The following is a 21657-nucleotide window of genomic DNA, read 5'->3' on the forward strand; positions in this document are numbered from 1 at the left end:
ATGCTTCCCTTTTAAGAATCTGAGAGATTTAATGAATGAAATAATAATTATTAATTTTAGGGTGGTCTGTCATCCATGGAGCATAGCTTATTTGGGGGCACCACAGTGGACAGGAGGCTAATGATAGTTGCTAATGTAAATCAGGTCCAAGGCAGATTATGCTCTAAAGGAAAGCAGCAGGGTTTTACAACCAGCCTTACAAGATGCACAGAGTCATCCATCCATCCATTTTCTAACCCGCTGAATCCGAATACAGGGTCACGGGGGTCTGCTAGAGCCAATCCCAGCCAACACAGGGCACAAAGCAGGAACCAATCCTGGGCAGGGTGCCAACCCACCACAGGACACACCCACACACCAAGCACACACTAGTGCTAATTTAGAATTGCCAATCCACAAGCATGTCTTTGGATTGTGGGAGGAAACCGGAGCGCCCGGAGGAAACCCACGCAGACACGGGGAGAACATGCAAACTCCACGCAGGGAGGACCCGGGAAACGAACCCGGGTCTCCTAACTGCGAGGCAGCAGCGCTACCACTGCGCCACCGTGCCGCCCCTGCACAGAGTCAGTGGAGATTCATTCGGACACCTGGCATGTGCACAGTACTGCAAGTCTGACTGCAGAGTTTGGGACCAATTGAAGCGCAGATAACAGATTAGATGGGCACCTGCCCTAAAGTAGTTACGGAAATCAGTCCGAGAAGCAATGAAAGAATGGACCAGCTTCTCAGTGTCAGTGGATGTTATTACGGAGGTGAAAGTAAGCAACATTCTTTGAGAATTTGGAGAGTGATGAAGAAAGACCAGAATTAAGAATGGCTGCAAAGTTAGACACGTTCTCCCATCACAGCAGAGTGCCTGTAAAGCTCTGTTAAGAGTGGCCGTTGGGTTCCTCCTTGACAAAGGCTCTTCTTGCTCATTTCCTCAGTTTGTCTGGATGGCTAACACTAGTAAGAGTGGTGGTGGTGGTTTCAAACTCCTACCTTTTCAAAAATATTGAAGCCACTGCACTCCTGGGGACACTGAAAGATTTAGAAATGATTTTGTCTCCTTGCCCTAATCTATGCCACACGACAGTTTGATTGCTGAGGTCTGCAGAAGGTTCCTTGGATTTAATGGCTTGTTTTTTCCCCTTTACATACAGTGTGCACTGTTGGACCTTATATACCCAGGTACACACGTGCCTTTGTAAATGATGTCCAAGCAGTTCAGTTTGCTACAGTCGAGTTCTGGACACGTCTAAAGGACAGGTAAAGCAAACAACATGAACTTGACCACAATTTGCAGTTTCACTTTTTGAATATGTTTACAAACCTTTCTGAAAACTTCTTCTCACTTTGTCATCTTGTTCACACGGGCGTTAAAATCGAGCGGTTTTTTTTTGCGTTCGTAACGTCCGGTGAGCGCGGATCAAGCGCCGAGTGTTTTCTACACGTAGGAGTCAATGAGAGTGTTCACATGGGCTTTGGTGACGTGCGTTTGTCCGGCTGCGCGTTTATACGGCATCAAAAAAACGTCGCATGCAGCTTTTTCTTGGCGTTCAAACCCCAACGAACGCAAGGAAACCGCTTCTAGTTCGTTTTCTGCGCGTTTATTTTACGCTTCGGAGGACCGGATATTTTTATGTTTTCATATACAACATATATATTTTTATATTGCTTATTTTATTTTATTGTCTCATGTAATTTGTAAAACCATGAACCTATTAAGTTATGTTCTAATTTAATATTTGATAACGATTATGTAGGGGGGGCAATCCATGGCGGTTGAGGGGCATTTCAGTGCATAACACCGGTGTAAGCGCACACTCGACTGCTGTTTCCTTACCTCAAAGTGACAAGTAGTCTCTCTTTGGGGCTAACACCAAGTCGCATATTGGTTGATCGGCGTGCAATGTGGCATTGCACCAGCTGCAGCAGACAATCAAAAGTGGAAACCGACATCCGACAGTAAATTAAAAAACTTGCGCGGAAATTTTCGCATTTCTTCATAAAGCACAAAAAAACTTCCTTTAACCCGACGTTGTGCAGTCAGAGGATGAACCCAGTAGCGTCGGCGATGTTTTCTCTCCCTACGTCGCCGTATTACGAGTATTTTTAAAACAAGAAGATTAATATCTAACATAGCAAAATGGTCCATATTGAAAGGAGGCACCTCAAATAAAACGACAAGGGCTTTCATATCCAGTTCCCGACACTGCCTCCACAGGTTAACACACAAACAACAATTTGGGCTGCAGGCTGGCGTTAGACAGAGACAAACGAACGCCGGTGTAGAAGTCAATCGATCGCCACCACAAAATGCAACATAAACGTCTAGGACGTTCAGAGCAAGTTCGTTTATTCAAAAACTTAACGCCCGTGTGAACAAGGCCTTGGTTACTGAGCGTTGACTGTTGGGCAAAAATTTCAAATGTATCCATTTAAAATTAAATTTACAACACAATGAATTGTGCAGAAAGTGAAGGGGTCTGAATCCTTTCTGAATCCTCTGTTTCTAATATTTAAAGACAGACACTGGTTTGAAATGTCATAAGCCTTTCTGTACTTATGTAACCATCTTTCACAGTTTATCATATCAAAATATGCAGCCTGTAACACTGAGCTTATCATGCAAATAAATTTAAAATGCAAGGTCCTGTTGTATCATGGTATTGTTATGGAAGCCATGGAGCTTCTTAGCCACCCCCAAAGCCGTTTTCAACAGCTTGCAGTTCCTTAGCCAGTCATAAAACAGGTGGACCATGCAGGGTCTTCACAACATGTACAATCCTTGAACCTTTGCAATCAAACGATCTACCCAACTTGTCTCAAGATCACCCCTGTAAGCAATAGTTTATATTGTATAAGCTGTACGTAGTATTCATCCCTATTTCATTTTAGTAAAGCTGTAAAATAAAATGTAGTTGCATTGAATATGTTATTCTTTTTCATACAGTATGATATACAATGTCTGCTCTACGCATCTCATTGTTTGATCAGCTGATTTTTCTTCTTTTACTCTGCTTTTAAGCAAAAGGAGTAGCATAATCTTTACATGAAGATGTTTGAGAAACTTTTTGCAATTGTTTTTTTTAAGTTCTTAACACTGTTTTCTCATTTTCCTATTAATTGTATTTTTCCCTGTAGAATTTTGTATCCTAATAGAGACTATTAAAAAAGAACGGACAAATGAATGCAAGGTGGGAACAACCCCTTGATAAACCTACAGGGTAAATTCACCCCTCCTGGGTCAGTTAACTGACTGTGCACATCATGTTATTTACTGCAAAATACAATGTAATCCATTGAAATTTAAATTAAATGTCTACATCAGTCATCATCTTTCTGTCTACTGTACAATCGAGAGAGGAAGCACCAAGCAAGAGAGGCTGTGACACACCAGAATACCAAGGAAATGCACGGAAGGTACCTCTAGGGCAAGAGATATCAAGTATTTTTAAATTCATTCTATTACCTGTCATGACAGGTAACAGGGCTACTTTTATATAACGCCTTACACAACAAATACGTCCTCACTGGTGGCGAAGTGGTAGTTCTGCTGGTTTGCAGTAAGGAGGCTGTGGAAGATTGTGGGTTTGGTTCCTGGTTCTTCCCTATGTGGATAGCGCTTTGAGTACTGAGAAGAGCGCTATATAAATGTAAATTATTATTATTACAATCACAACGTGTTTTGTAAGAATAAATCTATACTAATAAAAGGCAAAGCCCTCACTGACTCACTCACTCACTCATCACTAATTCTCCAACTTCCCGTGTAGGTAGAAAGCTGAAATTTGGCAGGCTTATTCCTTACAGCTTACTTACAAAAGTTAAGCAGGTTTCATTTCGAAATTCTACACATAATGGTCAGAACGGTCGACAACGTCCGCCATGTTGAACTTTCTTATTTATGGCCCCATCTTCACGAGATTTGGTAGGCGGCTTCCCTGCGCTAACCGAAACCGATGTACGTACTTATTTTGGTGGTATGACGCCACTGTCAGCCGCCATACTGAACTTTCCAACGTCACTAATTCTCCAACTTCCCGTGTAGATAGAAGGCTGAAATTTGGCAGGCTCATTCCTTACAGCTTACTTACAAAAGTTGGGCAGGTTTCATTTCGAAATTCTACACGTAACGGTCATAACGGTCGACAACGCCCGCCATATTGAACTTTCTTATTTATGGCCCCATCTTCACGAAATTTGGTAGGCGGCTTCCCTGCGCTAACCGCAACCAATATACGTACTTATTTCGGTGGTATGATGCCACTGTCGGCCGCCATATTGAACTTTCCAATGGTCTTTGTTACTTATGGGCCCATCTTCAAGATATTTGGTATGCGAGTTCCCAACGCTAACTGGATCCTACTTACGTACATATATACGTCCATAGCCTGCAGTTCGGTCACCGTGTGAGGCGGCGTTGGGTTCCCCATCCCCACACCTCCCACGTTGTTGGCTGCCTGCCTATATAAGGCCGTCCGTCGCTCCGGTCTCTACATTCCCTTCCTTGCTTCGCCACAGGATTCACATCTCTCTGCTATTAACTACAGCCTTTTTATTTAATTCACGGCTTCTCCTCTGTTTTATTGTTCGTTTATTACAATTATAGTTATTGTGTAGGTATTTTAGACTTACTTTACATTGTTCATGTACCCATTTCCTTTATCGCTCCAACCGCATTCCCCATTAACATGTCTATCGAGGTGATCACCATCGATCAAAGAACTGTCACTTACCGAGTGGTTTCCATGCCCGGAGATGGCACCTGCCTTTTCCATTGTCTTTGTTACATATTGCATGGCCATATCAGGCTCACTCTTGATATCTTGAGGAACATTGTGTCTTATGTATTGAATGACTGTGACAGGTTCAAGGTGTGGACTGATGACGGTACAAAAGATAATTATACTACACAGGAGCACTATAAGAGTGAAATGTTTAAGCCCTTCACCTATGGTTCTGCATGTGAGTTGATGGCTGCCGCTGAATTGTTCGGTTGTCGCTTTCAAGTGTATTGAAATGTCCAAATATTTTACACCTTTGGACAACTGCCAGTGCCTCTTAAACATCTTAGATTCACAGGTAACGATTTGAGTAGTAGACACTTTGATGTTTATGAATGTTTACACTCTTAAAAGCTGGATGTGAAGTTATTGATGAAACCGGTTGTGTGCCTACAACGCTTGACAGATGCCGAATGTCTCTTCAACACAAATCCTGCAAATACAGTCGTAATTGAAACAAACCATGAAACTCAAACCGATTATGACAGCAGCAATCCAAGCTGTGAGATTTGAGACAAGATTACTTTTCACATGGCCAACTGTACGTTACATGCTCAAGAGTAAGCTCAGCGCACAGTTTGGTCATATTACAACTAGAGGGCCGAACTCACAATGTGGTATACAAAGAGATCCTTAACAAATAATTATTGGTATATTTTCCCTCAGTTTAAAAAGGTTTAATTTTCTTCTTAATAAAAATTTTAAGGCAGTACTTCGCCGCTGCGAAGCGCGGGTATTTTGCTAGTGTAGTATAAGTCTAGCACAGAATCTCAGCAAGCTAACACCATCCTCAGTGAAGCATTGCAGTGCCAACATCAGAATAAAAGAATGATTTTTACTGATAAAAACCGGAAAGCGTTTCAGTAAAGGAGAGAAGTAAATAAACTGTAATACTTGAAAATCCCTCCGGAAAATGAACTTCAATCTGCAAAACAATATAAAACAAATAGATTCACATTTCAGGTTGACAAGAAACAAGAAAATGGCTTAGAACCATTTCAGTGAGAAAGCTCTGTCAAATTATTCCGATTTTAGATGACTCTTGGTTAAAACATCTATGCCATCATGTGCAAAGGACATAAACATCAGCAAGCTGCATAAGCACATGAAGACTGCAGCTTTCCTCCACTGGATGATCTTATTGTATGTTTAAGTGAGGTTGTCAGTTCAAGCTTTACATTATAGAGCTGTACCACACTTAGACTTGTTCTTTTTCACAGCGTGTTTCTGGGTTTTAAAACCAGAAAAGAAGTGTGTCACACCTCTGTGCTTTTTATTTTTCACAATTTTATGGAATGGATCTTTAAATGAAAAAAATTGATTAGATAAAGGCTTTATTTCTCCCTTATGCCATATACGTCATTTTACTAGAAAGCAGGGATTTCAGTGCTACCCTGGATTTGCTTCCTTCAAACAGCACCAAACATTCGGTTTAATGAGCTCATAAATGAGATGAAGGTTGTGATGCTGTTAGTGTTTTTATCTGGCAGATGTCATTACCAAAGGCAGCACAAATAAAAGCTGATATATTTCAATACATTTTTCCCTTTTTTTTTTTTTTACAAGTGGAACATCATCAGGGAAACTGACAAGCACAGGTTCACACCGCAAGTCATACTTCTTATTAGAATTTATCATTCAGCACTCCAGCCAATAGGCTGGACTTTACACAGCCATCAGACAAACGTGTAAAGCAGAATGAAAATAAGCAGCAGCACAAAGTGAACATCGCCTGACACAGATGGACATACCCGGCATTATAGACATATAACTTACTGAATTACTATCAAGGGTGGGTGGTGGATACAGAAATTGTGTTCCATGCTTTTACAGATGTAAATTACTTGCTACTTTGGAATTATTGCCAGCACTGCCATGCATCTCTTTGATGAGAAATGCTGACGGGCTGAGTGCAGTGCTCCAGTCCTCTGCTCTTTCCTGAATGAAGACGTATTAGCCATCAGCCATGCACCTTTTTGCTTTTATACACTAAATAGTCAAACGTTTGTGGAAAGCTGACCATCACACCTATATGAGCCTGTTTGACATGGACATTAATGTGAATTTGGCCCACACTTTGCAGCTATAACCAGCCACCACTCCTCTGGGAAAGCTTTCCACTAGATTTTGGTGTGTGTCAGTGAGAATTTGTGCCCATTCATTCAAAAGAGCATTTGTGATGTCAGGTACTGACTTTGCATGAGAAGACCTGGTTAGCAATCGGTGTTCCAGTTCATCCTAAAGGTGTTCAACAGGGTTCGGCTCAGGGCTTCAAGGTCCTCCACACCAAATTTGTCAAACCGTGTGCGTGTGTGATCCTGGCTTTGTGTACAGAGGTCTGTCATGCAGGATCAGAAAAAGGCCTTGCCCAAACCGTTACTACAAAGTTGGAAGTACACAATTGTCTAAAATGTCCTTGTATGCAGTAGCATTAATTGTACCCTTCACTGGAATGAAGGGGCCTAGCCTAAACCCTGAAAAATAGTCACCAGACCTTTAACCGTGCTTCAGCAAACTTTACAGTAGACACCATACAGACCAGAAGGTAGTGTTTTATCCTGGCAGCTACCAAACCCAGATTCGTCTATCAGACTGACAGACAGCGTAGCGTGATTCATCACTCGGAGAATGTAGCATTGCTCCATAGTTCAATGGCGGGCATGCTTTACCCCATCCCAGCAGGCAGCTGGCATTGCACCAATGTTATTATAGTTAACGAAAACTAAATCAAAACTGAAACTATTATTAAAAAAACATTTTCGTAAACTGAAATAAAATAATTAACAAAACCGAAATGAAAAACTAAACGAAACTATTAAAGTAGCTGGAAACTAACTGAAATAAAATAATTTACTAAAACATTTTTAGTTTTGGTTTCTGAATGAATATTCTTGCCGCTAGTCTTTAACCCCTGTAAGTTTTAACTCTAAAACAGAAAGTCATTCACCACGAGCCGCCCGCACATATTCATCCAGTGAATGGCTGCCGGTGACGGAGGGCGGCTGTTCACACAGCATTTGCGGTGACAGGGCGAGCTGAATGCGGGCGCGTAAAGCATGTGAAATAGAAAGCGATCTACTGTACCGCATTTCTTTGCGCTTGTTGTATATCAAGATGTAATTCAAACGGCTGAAATCAGAATGTGCTGGTCAACAAAACATTTACCATATGGACAGAAAAATCACGAGCGAGTAACGTTTCACTTTATTTCTCAGGTGACTGCTTTTTGTTGACAGCAATTCACCTGCCACTTCGCACAGGAGAAATCGTGTTTACTTTTTCATATAGGAAGTATAGATAGATAGATACTTTATTAATCCCAAGGGGAAATTCACATATTATAGTAATCATGAAAAAATTCATTTTTTTTCATATTTTGATGAATCTTGACGTTACAGACCTCCCAGAGTCCAAATATACCGTTTTTTGGAATTGTGTGTGCGCGCGCGTGTGTGTAAACACGATAACTCAAAAATGTAACTAGATTCATTGTCGGGCAACCAGTGCGCCGCGAAAACTTTTTAAAATATTTAAAATTGCTAGTGTTTTTGAAATTTTGGTTGATTAAAAAGATAATGTTTAAAAAAATATTTTATGTTGGAAAAACAACGGAACACTAACGAAAATGAAGTCTAAGAAACGCGAGAGACTTCAAATGATCGACAAGGAAATGCGCGTCTGTCTTTCGAAAATTGATCCTCGCATCAATCTCATATGAGCTGAAAAACAATCTCAATGTTCACATTAATTACATTTAAGATTTACCATTTGATTCCTTTATTAATACTATGTCTTTCAAACTTGTAAAATTAAATGTTTGTATTGGGGATTGTCCATAGATTGTGTCGTCACGATTTTATTTATGGGCAGTCCCTCTGGTGCGCCGCGAAAGAAAATTTTTGGACTTGGTGCGCCGCAACTCGAAAAAGGTTGCCTTTCACAGAGATAGAAGGATGAAATTCGGCATGTGGTTGTTACACCATAATTGTAGATCTGTATTAACTTTTGGGCCAAATCCATCACCCGGAAGTGGTACTTTACCTGAACACATACTTTATTTTTTTTATTCATGCGGAGTCCGATTTATTCAACTTTACTTTTATAACAATTGTTCAATATATTATTAATCTGATTTGTTGCTGATGGTTCCTTAATGTACATAATATAAAAATATAATCATTGTCTTGTGGTTTACTCCTCAAATATCCATCCCCATATCGGAATATACAAGAAAGTCGAGGAGAGACCACTCCAGGTTTTTGAAAGTAAAACGGCACTGATCGAGAGACTGACTAGGTCATTATACAAGATCAGCGTATTGTTGCTGACCAATCACCTTTGCTTTAAAAACATCGTTTATCAATGAAGCGATACAAACAAAAGTAGGTAGGCGAAGAGAGTCTGCTAAGTGATGAAAAACTAAACATACTAATGTTTTTTTGTATTTATTCCATATTTATTAATTTATCTTTTTCTAGTTCATATTCAAATCTCAAAATACCTAATACTGTGAAAGTAATCCATTAGCAGAATTATATTTTAGAATATTTGTCTCCTTTTTTCAATGTTTTTCTCTCTCTCTCAAAATAGATAGTTGAAAGATCATATTCTTTTTGTTCATAACATCAGCCATATCATACATATTGCATACCAGGGATTTTGACTACCTTACATCCAAACCTGCTGTGGTAGGCTCCAGGTTTCCTGCGATCCTGCTCTGGATAAACAGGTTTAATCTCGTATGCTGTCTCTGTCGTTTTATGCCTGTCCGTACTCCTATTACCTGCTCTTCCTCTGCTCATTGTGGGTTTACTGTTCTTATGGTGGGCTATTCAAGTCTCACCACCCCTAACCTTGACACTTCATTCTTGTTTTTCTTTATTTCCCTCAATACAGCTAGGTGGGGTCTGCACACGGATTTATATCTAATAGCCCTGTTCTTCCTAAGCCCCCATGATTTTCATGAGAAAATATTTTAAAAATTATAAAATTGTGTAAAATTGTTCATATTCAGTATCTAGTTTTGATTATGCTTGTTTTTATCAAACCAGTAAACCATGTCATGTAGTAAGCTTCCACGAACATCAAACTTGTATCCAAATCTGTTAAGTGTACAGTTCTGCTTGATTGGGACACAAAACTAAACTCCGTAGTAGCTCCATGCCATAATTACTAAAACGGAAACTAATAGATATAAAAATAAAATAGAAATGTCTTTGTGAAATAAAAACTAAACTAAAACTGAAAATGCACGATGAATGAAAACTAAAACTAAACTGAATTTTCAAGTAAGGTCAGAAAAAATATAGAAATAAAAACTAATATAAAAAGGCAAAACAATAATAACCTTGCATTGCACATAGTCAACCTAGGCTTGTGTCAGCTACTAGATTATGGAAACCCACCTTATGAAGCTCCTGGCACAGGTCATTTGCTGACATTGCTTTCAGAGGCTGTTTAGAACTCTGTTATGAGTGATGCAGCAGAGATTTTTATGTGCTATGCCCTTAAACACTCAGCAGCCCTGGTCTGTGAGTTTATGTGGTCTACCTACCACTTCACGGCTGAACTGTTGTTAATCCTTGAATCTTCCACTTCACAATAATAGCACTAACAATTGACTGGGTAGATCTGGCAGAGTAGAAATAAATATCATGTACTGATTAGTGGCAAAAGTGGCATCCTAAGGCAGTGCCACATTTAAAGTTACTGAGCTCTTCAGCATGATCCATTCTATGGCCAATGTTTGCCAATGGAGATTGCCTGTCTATGTACTTGATTTTACTCACCTGTTAACAATGGGTATGGTTGAAACACCCAAATTTAATAATTTGGAGGGGTGCCCAAGTACTTTTGGCCATTTGGTGTACACCAATAAGCCAAAACATTTTAACTACTCCTGTATGACATGAATGACGTTGACTATCTTGTAAAAATGGTGCAAGTCAAGAGCAGGGATATATCACACAGTAAGAGGATATTAGGTACTTGTAGCTAACATACTGAATGATATATGCAGGTATAAAGACCTCAGTGACTTTAAGAAGGACCAAATCTTTAAGGCCAATTGACGGGGTCAGAGCATTCCTGAAATGGCATGGCTTGTGGAGAGGTCAAAAGTCAGCTGTGGTGAGTGCCTACTGACAGTGCTCCAAGGAAGGAATACCACAAAGTGCTGACAGGGTGTCGGGCAGCCAAAATGCATCAATGCAAGAGGTCAATCAAGACTATATAATCTGTTATGAACCAACAGAAAGACTACTGCGCAGCAAACCGCTGATAATTTTAATGATAGTTACCTCAGTCATGACACACAGTGCATCAAACCCATCTGTGTATGGGACTACACAGCCACAGGTCAGATTGCCCATGCTAACCTCAGTCCACCATCAAAATCAACTACAATGGGCAGGTGAGAATTGGAACTGAACCTTGGATCAATGGAAAAAGCTGAACTGGTCCAATGAATTCCGTTTTCTGTGGATGTGGATGGCAGGCTATGCAGTGGCGTCGGGAGGGTGGAGCTTAAACCCCTGCTCTATTATGCCCAGTCACTGATTCCCAGGTCCTCGCTGTCATATGTGATTATCAACAGCCTGAAAACCCCAAGTGGAAGTCCCCAACTTCTCTTTGTCATACATAAATATCAATGTCTTCCGAACTCTAAGCAGTATCCCTCTCCGGTCCTGGATGTTTTATCTGAAAATCAATGTCATATGCTAATAAGAAGTCTTTCTTTCTTTAATTTTCTGCCTTTCTAGTCATTCTGGTGTGTGTATATGTTGTGGACGCTGGCCCGGACACAGACAGGCAGACATGTTGTTCATCACCTAACACACTGTTTATTTACAAATATTTACAAACTTCGTGCACTTACAATCCCAGTGCCTCTTGCACCGATTCCCCGAAGTCCAGGCCTCACAGTCTCTGTGCCTCTCTCTCCCCTGGCCACCTCCAGTCCTCACTCTAGCTCCGTCCTCTTCCACCCGACATCCACCAATGACTGGAGGGAGGCGGCCCCTTATATACAGCTCCCGGATGAGCACCAGGTGTTCCCGGCATTCCTCCCTTGACCACGCCCCAGCGTGGCGGAAGTGCCGGCTGTCCTCCCGGCAGCTCTCCGGGTGTCTCCCAAAGTCTTCCCCCCAGCACTTCCTGGTGTGGCGGAAGTGCTGGGCTCTCGGGATATTTAGGCACTGGGGCGCCGCCTGGCGGTGGCCATGGGTTCCTACAGGGCTGGGCTTCCAAGCCCTTTACCCGAGGCCCCCAACATAACCAGGGCGAACGCCCCCTCTCGGTCTGGAGGAGGCACAAGCCCTCCTCCGGTCCTCCTGGGCGTCCAGGACCACAATGTATACACACAGTATATACATACATACTGCTCAAACACACTTGAATCACAGATCAGGTCTTCAAGAAGGAAAAATTAAAGTTGAAAATCTTTAGTGAGTAATACTGTGTATTTTGTGGAGGACAAAATAATGTAGCAACGGTCAATGGAAACCAAAATCACCAATCCATTGAGGGCTAGATTCAACAGCTTTGGGGAACATACAGGCCAGTCAATAGCATTAATGCCTTCGTCATGCAGGAACTGCCTACAGACTTTGGCCACATGAAGCCGGGCACTGTCCTGCACTAGAAGGAACCCAGAGTGGACTGCACCAGCATAAGGTCTGACAATGGCTCCAAGGATTTCTTCCCGGTACATAACAGCAGTCAAGGTACCGTTGCCTAACAAATGGATCATCCAAGAATATGCCTCCACAGACCATCACTGACCCACAGCCCAACCAGTCATGCTGGATGAAGTTGCAGGTTGCATAACATTCACCATTGTGTCTCAAGACTCCTTTACGTCTGTCAAATGTGCCCAATGTGAACCTGTTCTCATCTGCAAAGAGAATGTAGTGTCAATTGCAGAGCTACTAATTGTGGTATTCTCTAGATAATGCCAGCCGAGCTGTACGGTGATGGGCTGTGAAAACAGGTCCCACTAGAGGATGCTGGGCCCTTATGCCAACCTCATGCCACCCATGAAGTCTCTTTTCTGACAGTTTGGTCAGAAACATGCACACCAGTTGCCAGTTGAACATCACTTTTCAGGGCCCTGACAGTGCTTATCCTGTTCCTCCTGACACAAAGGAGCAGATACTGTCCAGCTCTGCCTGTGTAATTGCCCATCTCTTGATAGCTCCTCCATGCTCCCGAGACTGTGTTTGGAGACACCGCAAACCTTCTTATGACAGCAGGACAGGTGCCATCCTAGAGGAGCTGGACTTCCATGCAAAGTGAGTCAGCCGCAGGTACCACCTCATGCTACCAGAAGTGACAACGACACTGGAAAAACATAAAACTAGATAAGAATTATTCTGGAAGGATAGGGACATAGCAATTATCTGTGGCCACCATCTGCAAAACCATTCCCTTTTTGGATGTTGTCTTGCTGTTGTCTCAGCAGTGCACCTGTTGTCACTTTCATTTGCACCAAAGCAGGTGAAGTTGATTCATAATCACTTATGCTTCCTAACTGGACAGACTGATATCCCGGAAGCGTAACTGACTTGGTGTTAGTCTGTGATGATTAAGTGTTCCCTTAATTTTTTGAGCAGCATATATTATATATATATATATATATATATATATATATATATATATATATATATATATAGATCTATCAATTTATTTATTTAAAGAGCTTCTGTAAAAAAGCCAAATGTTCCTGTTCCCCTGGGGTCCATCTAGTTTTCATGGATGCCATTATGTTTTGTCTCTGGTTGTAACAATATTGCATGATTGCAAAGTATGTGAGGCACATGCCACATGACCCAAGATAGCATGGTAGCCATGATATACAAGATGGCCCCACACATTAAGCAAGTGAGAAAAGCTTATTGAAGACTCACAAGAGACTAGTGATCAAGCAAACTATAAAATAATTAAGAGAACAAATGCCTTGCGAGGAGAAGACTTGTTAGAGTCTTGTTTTGTACTTTTCTGAGTTCAAATTTGGCTCTTGATTAATGCAATGGTTTTAGTGTTTTGGCTTACAGCATTAATTCTCCTCTTACTGATCCTACCTGTGACTAACTCCTTTCCTGTCAAATCCTAAAATGCTTGTTTGCATCCTCACTATTCAATCAAAAAGGCAAATATAATGTTATATGAAAGCAAGTTAACTAATTTGTGTAAAGTAAAATTGTATATTGTAATATTTCCCTGTCACGCTTTTCAGATCATTACAGTTATATCCTGCAGTCAATTAATTGTACTGTGGCAGTCATCATAAACAAACCTGCTGCAGGAAGGCCAGCCTTTAAGCTCAGGTTCTTATATCTATATACTGTTCTTTTGCATATAAGTTCTGAAATGACCATAGAAGACTTAATAATGCAAATGCATTAGAGTGTAAATCAGTTATGAATTATAGGCTATGAATCAATAAATAATAACACAGACACAAAAGGTTGGAATAATTTAATGAACTGAAAGCTATATTATAGTAAAGGAGCCTTAGTGTAGAATTACCCACAGCTCTTTCTGATTAAGATCAGCCAGATAAAGTTCATTTATGATGATTTTGTAGGGTTCCCATTGCATAACTACATGATTGCCAGTTTTTAGGTGAATTTAAAACACAGGATGGGATTCTTTCTCTATCACTTAAATGATTCTCTCAGGAAAAATATAACAATATTAGAAATATGTGACCTGATGTCATCAAACGTGTTTAGATTCTGGGTTATAGATTATACTGAATCAATATTTGTATTTTTATACAGAATTGTTTTATAATATTAATATGTTATTGTTGTCATCTCTGTGGAATTTCTTTGATGTCATTTTATCACACTAATTGAACAACATGAAGCATTATTTTGTGGTTTTGCATGGATGCAGCCAAATTATGCTTGTTGCCAGCCACTTCCCATCTTATGTCATCAATCCAAACTTACATAAGATGGAGGTGAAGTACATCCTGTGTCAAAGTTTTTGGATCAAAGTTTTCGTGCATTTTGTTAATCATTATAAAATCATTATGAGGAGTGGGGATTTTTTTTATCATTATTCATTGTAACCAGCAGAAATCTAATTTGGCATTACACAATTTTGAAGTCTAAAAAAAGTGCAGAATTTTAATTTTAATGATATGATCTGTGATCCTATCTTGCATAGACGCACATTCTAATGCTGAGCTCTGCACATGAAGCTTGTCAAAGTGACTTCTCCATTAGAATCTGTGGAACTAAGAAACAGTTTCACTAGATAATTTTCTGTGCTTTCTCCACCTTCTATATTATTAGATAGATTGACTTCTACAATCAAAAAATAGTATTACTATTATTATCTACTGTATTAATTCACTTCATAATTTTAAACATTTTGATCATTTCACCTCTTAATTTCCATTAGCTTAAACTGACAAGGTTCAGCCCATTCAATCTTTCTTCATAACTCATTCCTCTCAGTCCTGGAATCAACCTAGTCACTCTCTTCTGGATTTTTCTCTCAAACTGCCATGTCTTTTTTGCAATAAGAAGACCTGCATACACAATATACCAGGTGAGGTCTCACTAGTGTATTATATAACTTAAATGTAATCTCATCTCATTTATACTTAATGCATTGTGATACATAACCTAAAATCCAGTTCACCTTCTTGTTTGCTTCTGTACCCTGTCTTGACATGGTGACAGGTCCACAGGGAATTCAAAATTCTTCTCATAAGGGGTACATTCAACTTTCAAACCTCTCTTTGCTTTTTCATATCTAACATTTTTATTACCTATTATGAATAGCTTACATGTATTTAATTTACACAAATCAGTCCAGACCTGTATTCTGCCCAACTTTCCCTATAACAATTTAGCTGATTCTGCATTATCAGTACCCCTTCCATCTTGTTGGGTATCAGCTGCAAATGTAACGAGCCTGTTGTTTATATTTTTGCCTTGATCATTTATGCATGTTAAAAAAAAGCAGTGGCTCCATTTACAACATCACCTAATTCTGAAAAAGTCCCCTTTGTCATAATTCTTTGCTTCCTGTGGCCAAACCATCCAGGAGTCTCTATCACAACACAATCACAAGTCAGTCAGTCAGTCATTGTTCAACCCACTATATCCTAACTACAGGGTCACGGGGGTCTGCTGAAACTAATCCCAGCCAGCACAGGGCGCAAGGCAGGAACAAACCCCGGGCAGGGCAGCAGCACACACACACACACACCCACACACCAAGCACACACTTGGGACAATTTAGGATCGCCAATGCACCTAACCTGCCTGTCTTTGAACTGTGAGGGGAAACCAGAGCATCTGGAGGAAACCCATGAAGACATGGGGAGAACATGCAAATTCCCGCAGGGAGGACTCGGGAAGCAAACCCAGCTTTCCTTACTGCGAGACAGCAGCACTACCACTGCGCCACCGTGCCCGCCCCCTCAATCACAAGTCTATATATCTTAATGGTCTACTAACAAATCAATACATTATTACTAGCAGAGGATTACTGTATACATCCATATGTTTTAAATGCAATAGATGTGTTCCACAAACTCGAGTTTAAGATTAACTTAAACAAAAGTGTATTATACTTAATACTTACATACGTAAGTCAAACTTCCTTTAAATGTGTTGCATTAGTTCTCATATCTAGAAGACACTGCCACACATCATCTTAAATATTTAAAATTAAGTTTAATAACAGAACATGTAAAGTAAGTTCTTACTAGTTGATTACTTCCTCACCATATCTAAAATTCAACAATAAATATTTTGTATATATATATATTTCAATTTACATAAACAAGTCTTTCTTTATAAAACTGAATGCAGGTATGTTTGTGTTTATGGAATGGTAGAATTGAACATCTTAAACAAAAACTAAGAGACCAAAAACAGAAAGAATCATGCTCCTGCTTAATTTTCTATTTTTTTTTCTAGAAATCTGCAATTTATAATTTAATCATCACCCACAACACTTAGAATACACTACATTTAACACATGGAAAGTTCATAGTATGATACCTTTAGAGACCTATATGTGTACATCAATATTGTATTTCCATCCTTTGAACAGTAGTGCCATTAATATAACAATCACCAAAACATAATGTATTTATATGTAAGTTGGACATTTTTCTATACACAATTTTTTTTTCTAACGTACCTTATTTAATCATTACAGAGTCTCAAAATACATTATTAATACTGAAAAGATTTTCATAATAACACATCTGTTAACAATGTGTAAAAGTCAGAAATTTGTTCTTGAATGGAAGTCAACACCTCATTGAATACACTCTTCCTTGGTTTGCACTCAGGTTGGTGTAATTCAGTTTAAATTTTTTCTTTGCATGCACATCTTAACTTAGAAAGCCAAAATACATTCTCGACTAGATCTAGATTTATCAGAGATGTTTTTAGGTATTTATTTCCCTCAGCTACATGAGTGTAATATTGTAACCAAATACCAAAAAAAAAATCCAGCAATCAAGAGTAACTGTAACATCAAATTTACAATGAAAAATTAAGCACACCCTAAAGGGTTGATGACCACAGATAACTGAAAAACAAAAATGACAGCATGACATGAATGATCCTAGAATAAACTAAGCTGTTCATCATGGAACACCTTGGGCATTCAACAGCCTCTGAACACAACTGCAAAAGTAAATGCTTAATTATATGGTATTGAAGAAGGAAATAGTAACAAACCAGGTTCACTTTTAGAATTAAACTAATGATGAACAGGAACACTAAGCAATGAAAAGATAAGAGGGTCCATTCCTGTAAAGAACTTTGTGCTGCCTCTAGTCAGTTGAATGCCAAAATAACTGTCTCTTCCAAGTCTTCCTGGGTACTAGGTGTATATGGGCGTCATGATGTCAGCTTCCATGACTGAGAACCATGTGCAAGCCACCGTGTGACTTGGACGTCTTGTGGTCTCTTACCAGACATCCAGTCTCTGTTTTTGTCTGTGATACTCTCTGCAGTTTAGCTCATTTTATCAGTAGTCTTGTGCACACTTTGCACCCAAAATCTTCAAAACAAGCATAAAGAAGCATTGTCTTGTAAGTTATGGGTAATGTTACACTTGTCACCAAGTTTTATAGATGCTGACTTCACCATGTCCCACCTTTGTAAATATTGTTGTGAGCGATTTTAACATTCATTTTGATGGTCCCAATGCCCCCCTTGCTGTTGATTTTGTGCAAGTGCTCAGAACACCTACAGCATACACATTCAGCATGTTAATTAGGTCCTTGCCATGACTTAGGACAACTTTGCGGTGTTTCTGCCAACACGTACACCATAACATTCAGCAGTTAAGGCGATTAACTCTGGTTGTTTCTCATCAGAATTGCCTCTGGCCTGTCAGTCCACTGTGATGCACTGTCAGTAGGAGAGTTTGCAAACTTTATAACAACATTTTGCAGGTAAGTCTTACAAGGCTTGCTTTAAAGAAAAAATCAACCAACGGTCAACACTATCTTCTTCTTCTTCTTCTTTTTCTTTCAGCTACTCCCGTTAGGGGCTGCCACAGTAGATTATCTTCTTCAAAATCTTTCTGTCCTCTGCATCTTGTTCTGTTACACCCATCACCTGCATGTTCTCTCTCGCCACACCCATAAAACCTTCTCTTAGGCCTTCCTCTTTTTCTCTTGCCTGGCAGCTCTATCCTTAGCATCCTTCTCCCAATATACTCAGCATCTCTCCTCTGCACATGTCCAAATCAACGCAATCTCACCTCTCTGACTTCGTCTCCCAACCGTCCAACTTGAGCTGACCCTCTAATGTATTCATTTCTAATCTTATCCATCCTCGCCACACTCAGTGCAAATCTTAGCATCTTTAACTCTGCCGCCTCCAGCTCTGTCTCCTGCTTTCTGGTCAGTGCTACCATCTCCAACCCATATAACAAAGCTGGTCTCACTACCATCCTGTAGACCTTCTCCACTGAAAATCTAGTCTGCAGTCATGTTATTGTTATGTTGTTAGAGAGAATTCAATTGTTTCTCTCTGCAATTATGTCTCCTCTGGGGTTCCCATTAGCAGGTAAACTACAACAAATATGAAGGTATTTGTGTTGACATTTCTTAGCAGGTGAAGAAAATGGGAATTAACCTATACTTCTGTCAGTGCCAGTCTACCTCTCAGGCTCCTGTTTGCCACATCCAATGAGTCCTTAGCTGAAACGAAAATGCATACAACTATGTTGTCTACAACCAAACAATGTGCTCTTCACCAGCTTTTTTAATACATCATCTTTTTCAGGTGCATTTGCATATAATGCAAGAATCACCTGCTGCGATAGCCATGTCTGTCTGTCTTCCTGCCTACCTGTCTATCCATATGAAACAACTAAACCTCCTCGTGTACCAATTTTGTTGAAATTTATTCTTCAAAGAAATTTCTAGGGACAAATTAATTTTTTTAGATATCTCAAACAGATCGTGATGTACAAAGTTTTGAAACTGCAAAATCCTCCATGGAAAAGCATTGATGAATCTGCAAACTACTCAGTCTTAAAATAGAGACTTCTTGCAACTTCATCTATGAATTAGTTTACTGATTCAATTTTACCTTGAGAGCGGTTACATCATCTTGTATATTTTGCATATTTTCCTTATTTACTTATCCATCAGCCTCTTTGATCCATAATAATACGGCAGGAAAAAGGAGTGCACACATGCACAAACAGCTTATCAAGCAGCGCTCTTCTCCTGCTGCCTTAGGTGAGTAAACTATAAAAGTACAAAAAAAGTCACTTCTCTGGAAATGAATGGAAGAGGAAATTATTTAGGTGTATATACATATGATTGACTAATAACTGTAAATTATTATTGTAAAAAAACAACATTGTTTTCCTGCGTGTTGATAATGTTTGACATAATTAGTTTAATGGGAAAAGGAACTGCATTTGATCTGCTGCTGCTGGGCACAGAACAAGGACTTTGCTATGGTATACAGTTTCCACAGTGTACAAAGAGACTGATTATGCTGCACATAGCAAGGACAGGATTACAGTTTGCTAGAAGAGTTACTTAGCAGTATAGCATACAGTAGATTGAGGGTGTGTTACAGTTTATCTGTACATGAAGAACTGCTTTTGCGTCCATATCTTCAGATAAATGTCATCTGTGGTTATTTCAGTTATATAATAAATCAGTCCCTTCCAAAGTTCTTCAGTTAACTTAGTTGCCGAATGCACCTGTATATTATGGCATGCATCCATGTTCTTACTTGTTTTTCATTACAAAGGAAGGCAAAGACAACAATGGGATCAGTGACTACTACCTGGGTATTCTCCCACTTCTTATTCCATATTAATTCATGTTAACTGACCTTGCAATATTTTCAGATTCACATTTGCACCACAAAAAAGTTGTGGAAAGTTATGTCAGACTCTCATAAGTGGTTATCAACTGTGATTCCTAGTTGAAAACCTCAAAACAACAACATCCAGCTGCTGAAGTTGTGTTCTCCAATTTAAAGTTGTGTACTGTGACAATGATCTTAGGATCATACAAAAATTTAGATAATCTTTCTTCATGAATGTTGCATGCTTTTATATCATCCTGACTTTATTATTTTAACTTACTGCTTGTTTGTAATAAAAACTGTTCGGAGGATACAATCTGTTCAAAAAAATACAGTACATTGTTATAAAAACAGGAAAATCCATTGGTATCACTCCTGTCTTCTTACCTCTACACAAGTCACTAATAAAAGAACAGAACACATTTCAAGATCCTACGTCTACTTTCTGGTGCTCTAGAATATAATACCGTTAACTGCTTTAGTCTTTCTTCAGGACCTACTTAGTAACCATACATTACATATTTTCCTTTAGATATGGACCATGTAATCCCTTGCTTGTCAAAAAACAAAACTATGTGGAATTTAAATATTCGACCCACACATGGATTTTCCCTGTGTACCTTGGCGTCCCAACACATATGAAATACCTTTGTTAGTTTACTTAGTGACTGTAAATTTTCTTTGATGTAGGGGTGTGGGTGCACTTAGGAACAAAACTGGAAGAAAGAAGAAAGATCCAAACTTGACGAGGTTAGACGATAGTAAGGACGATACAGGGCATACTTGGAACGTGTATTTGAATAAATGCTTCACTCGGAGAATATATTCAAACTCACATAAGCTATACATGGGATGTTTAAAAGAAGTGCGCTTGGGAGCTTCAATTTTTACTTCATACTTTTTAATAATACTTAAAAAAATTGCAAATAAACCAAAAAATATGAGGGTGACAAGCCATATTGGAGTGCAATCCTGGCTTAGTTGCACTCAAGGGAAGAGCCTACCCAAAACCATCTGCCAGTCTATTAAAGTGACACTCATGTACACAAACATTCATACTGTAGAATTCACAAATAACAAATAACCTAACAAGTGTGCCTCTGGTAAGTGTAAAAAAAAAAAAAGTCTGAATTAGCATAAGCCACCCTAGTTCAGGGTGTTCATAAGAAATGTAATGATTTACTTCATGAGGCTGAAGTACATAATAAACAAGAATAAATGTGTCAAACATTTGAAATATTAAAATGTGTGTAACATCACTTACATATCTAGTGACCTTGAAACAGACTAAAACGATACCCAACAGGCTTATATTTGAAATTTGTCATTATTAACCTTTTGGAAGTGGCTCTTAGTGAGCTAGGACTGCAGATACAGAATCAAAAATCTTTGCTCTATATATATATATATATATATATATATATATATATATATATATATATATATATATATATAATGACAAAATGTCAGTTGTTAGTGCATCCACAAGAGGGGTTGGAATGTCAGATGAACAAAGGCAATAAAGCACATAAAGAAAAAGGGACGTAAGGGCTAGAATA

This window comes from Polypterus senegalus, chromosome 6 (genome assembly GCF_016835505.1).
Source record: "Polypterus senegalus isolate Bchr_013 chromosome 6, ASM1683550v1, whole genome shotgun sequence".
NCBI classification, from domain to species: domain Eukaryota; kingdom Metazoa; phylum Chordata; class Cladistia; order Polypteriformes; family Polypteridae; genus Polypterus; species Polypterus senegalus.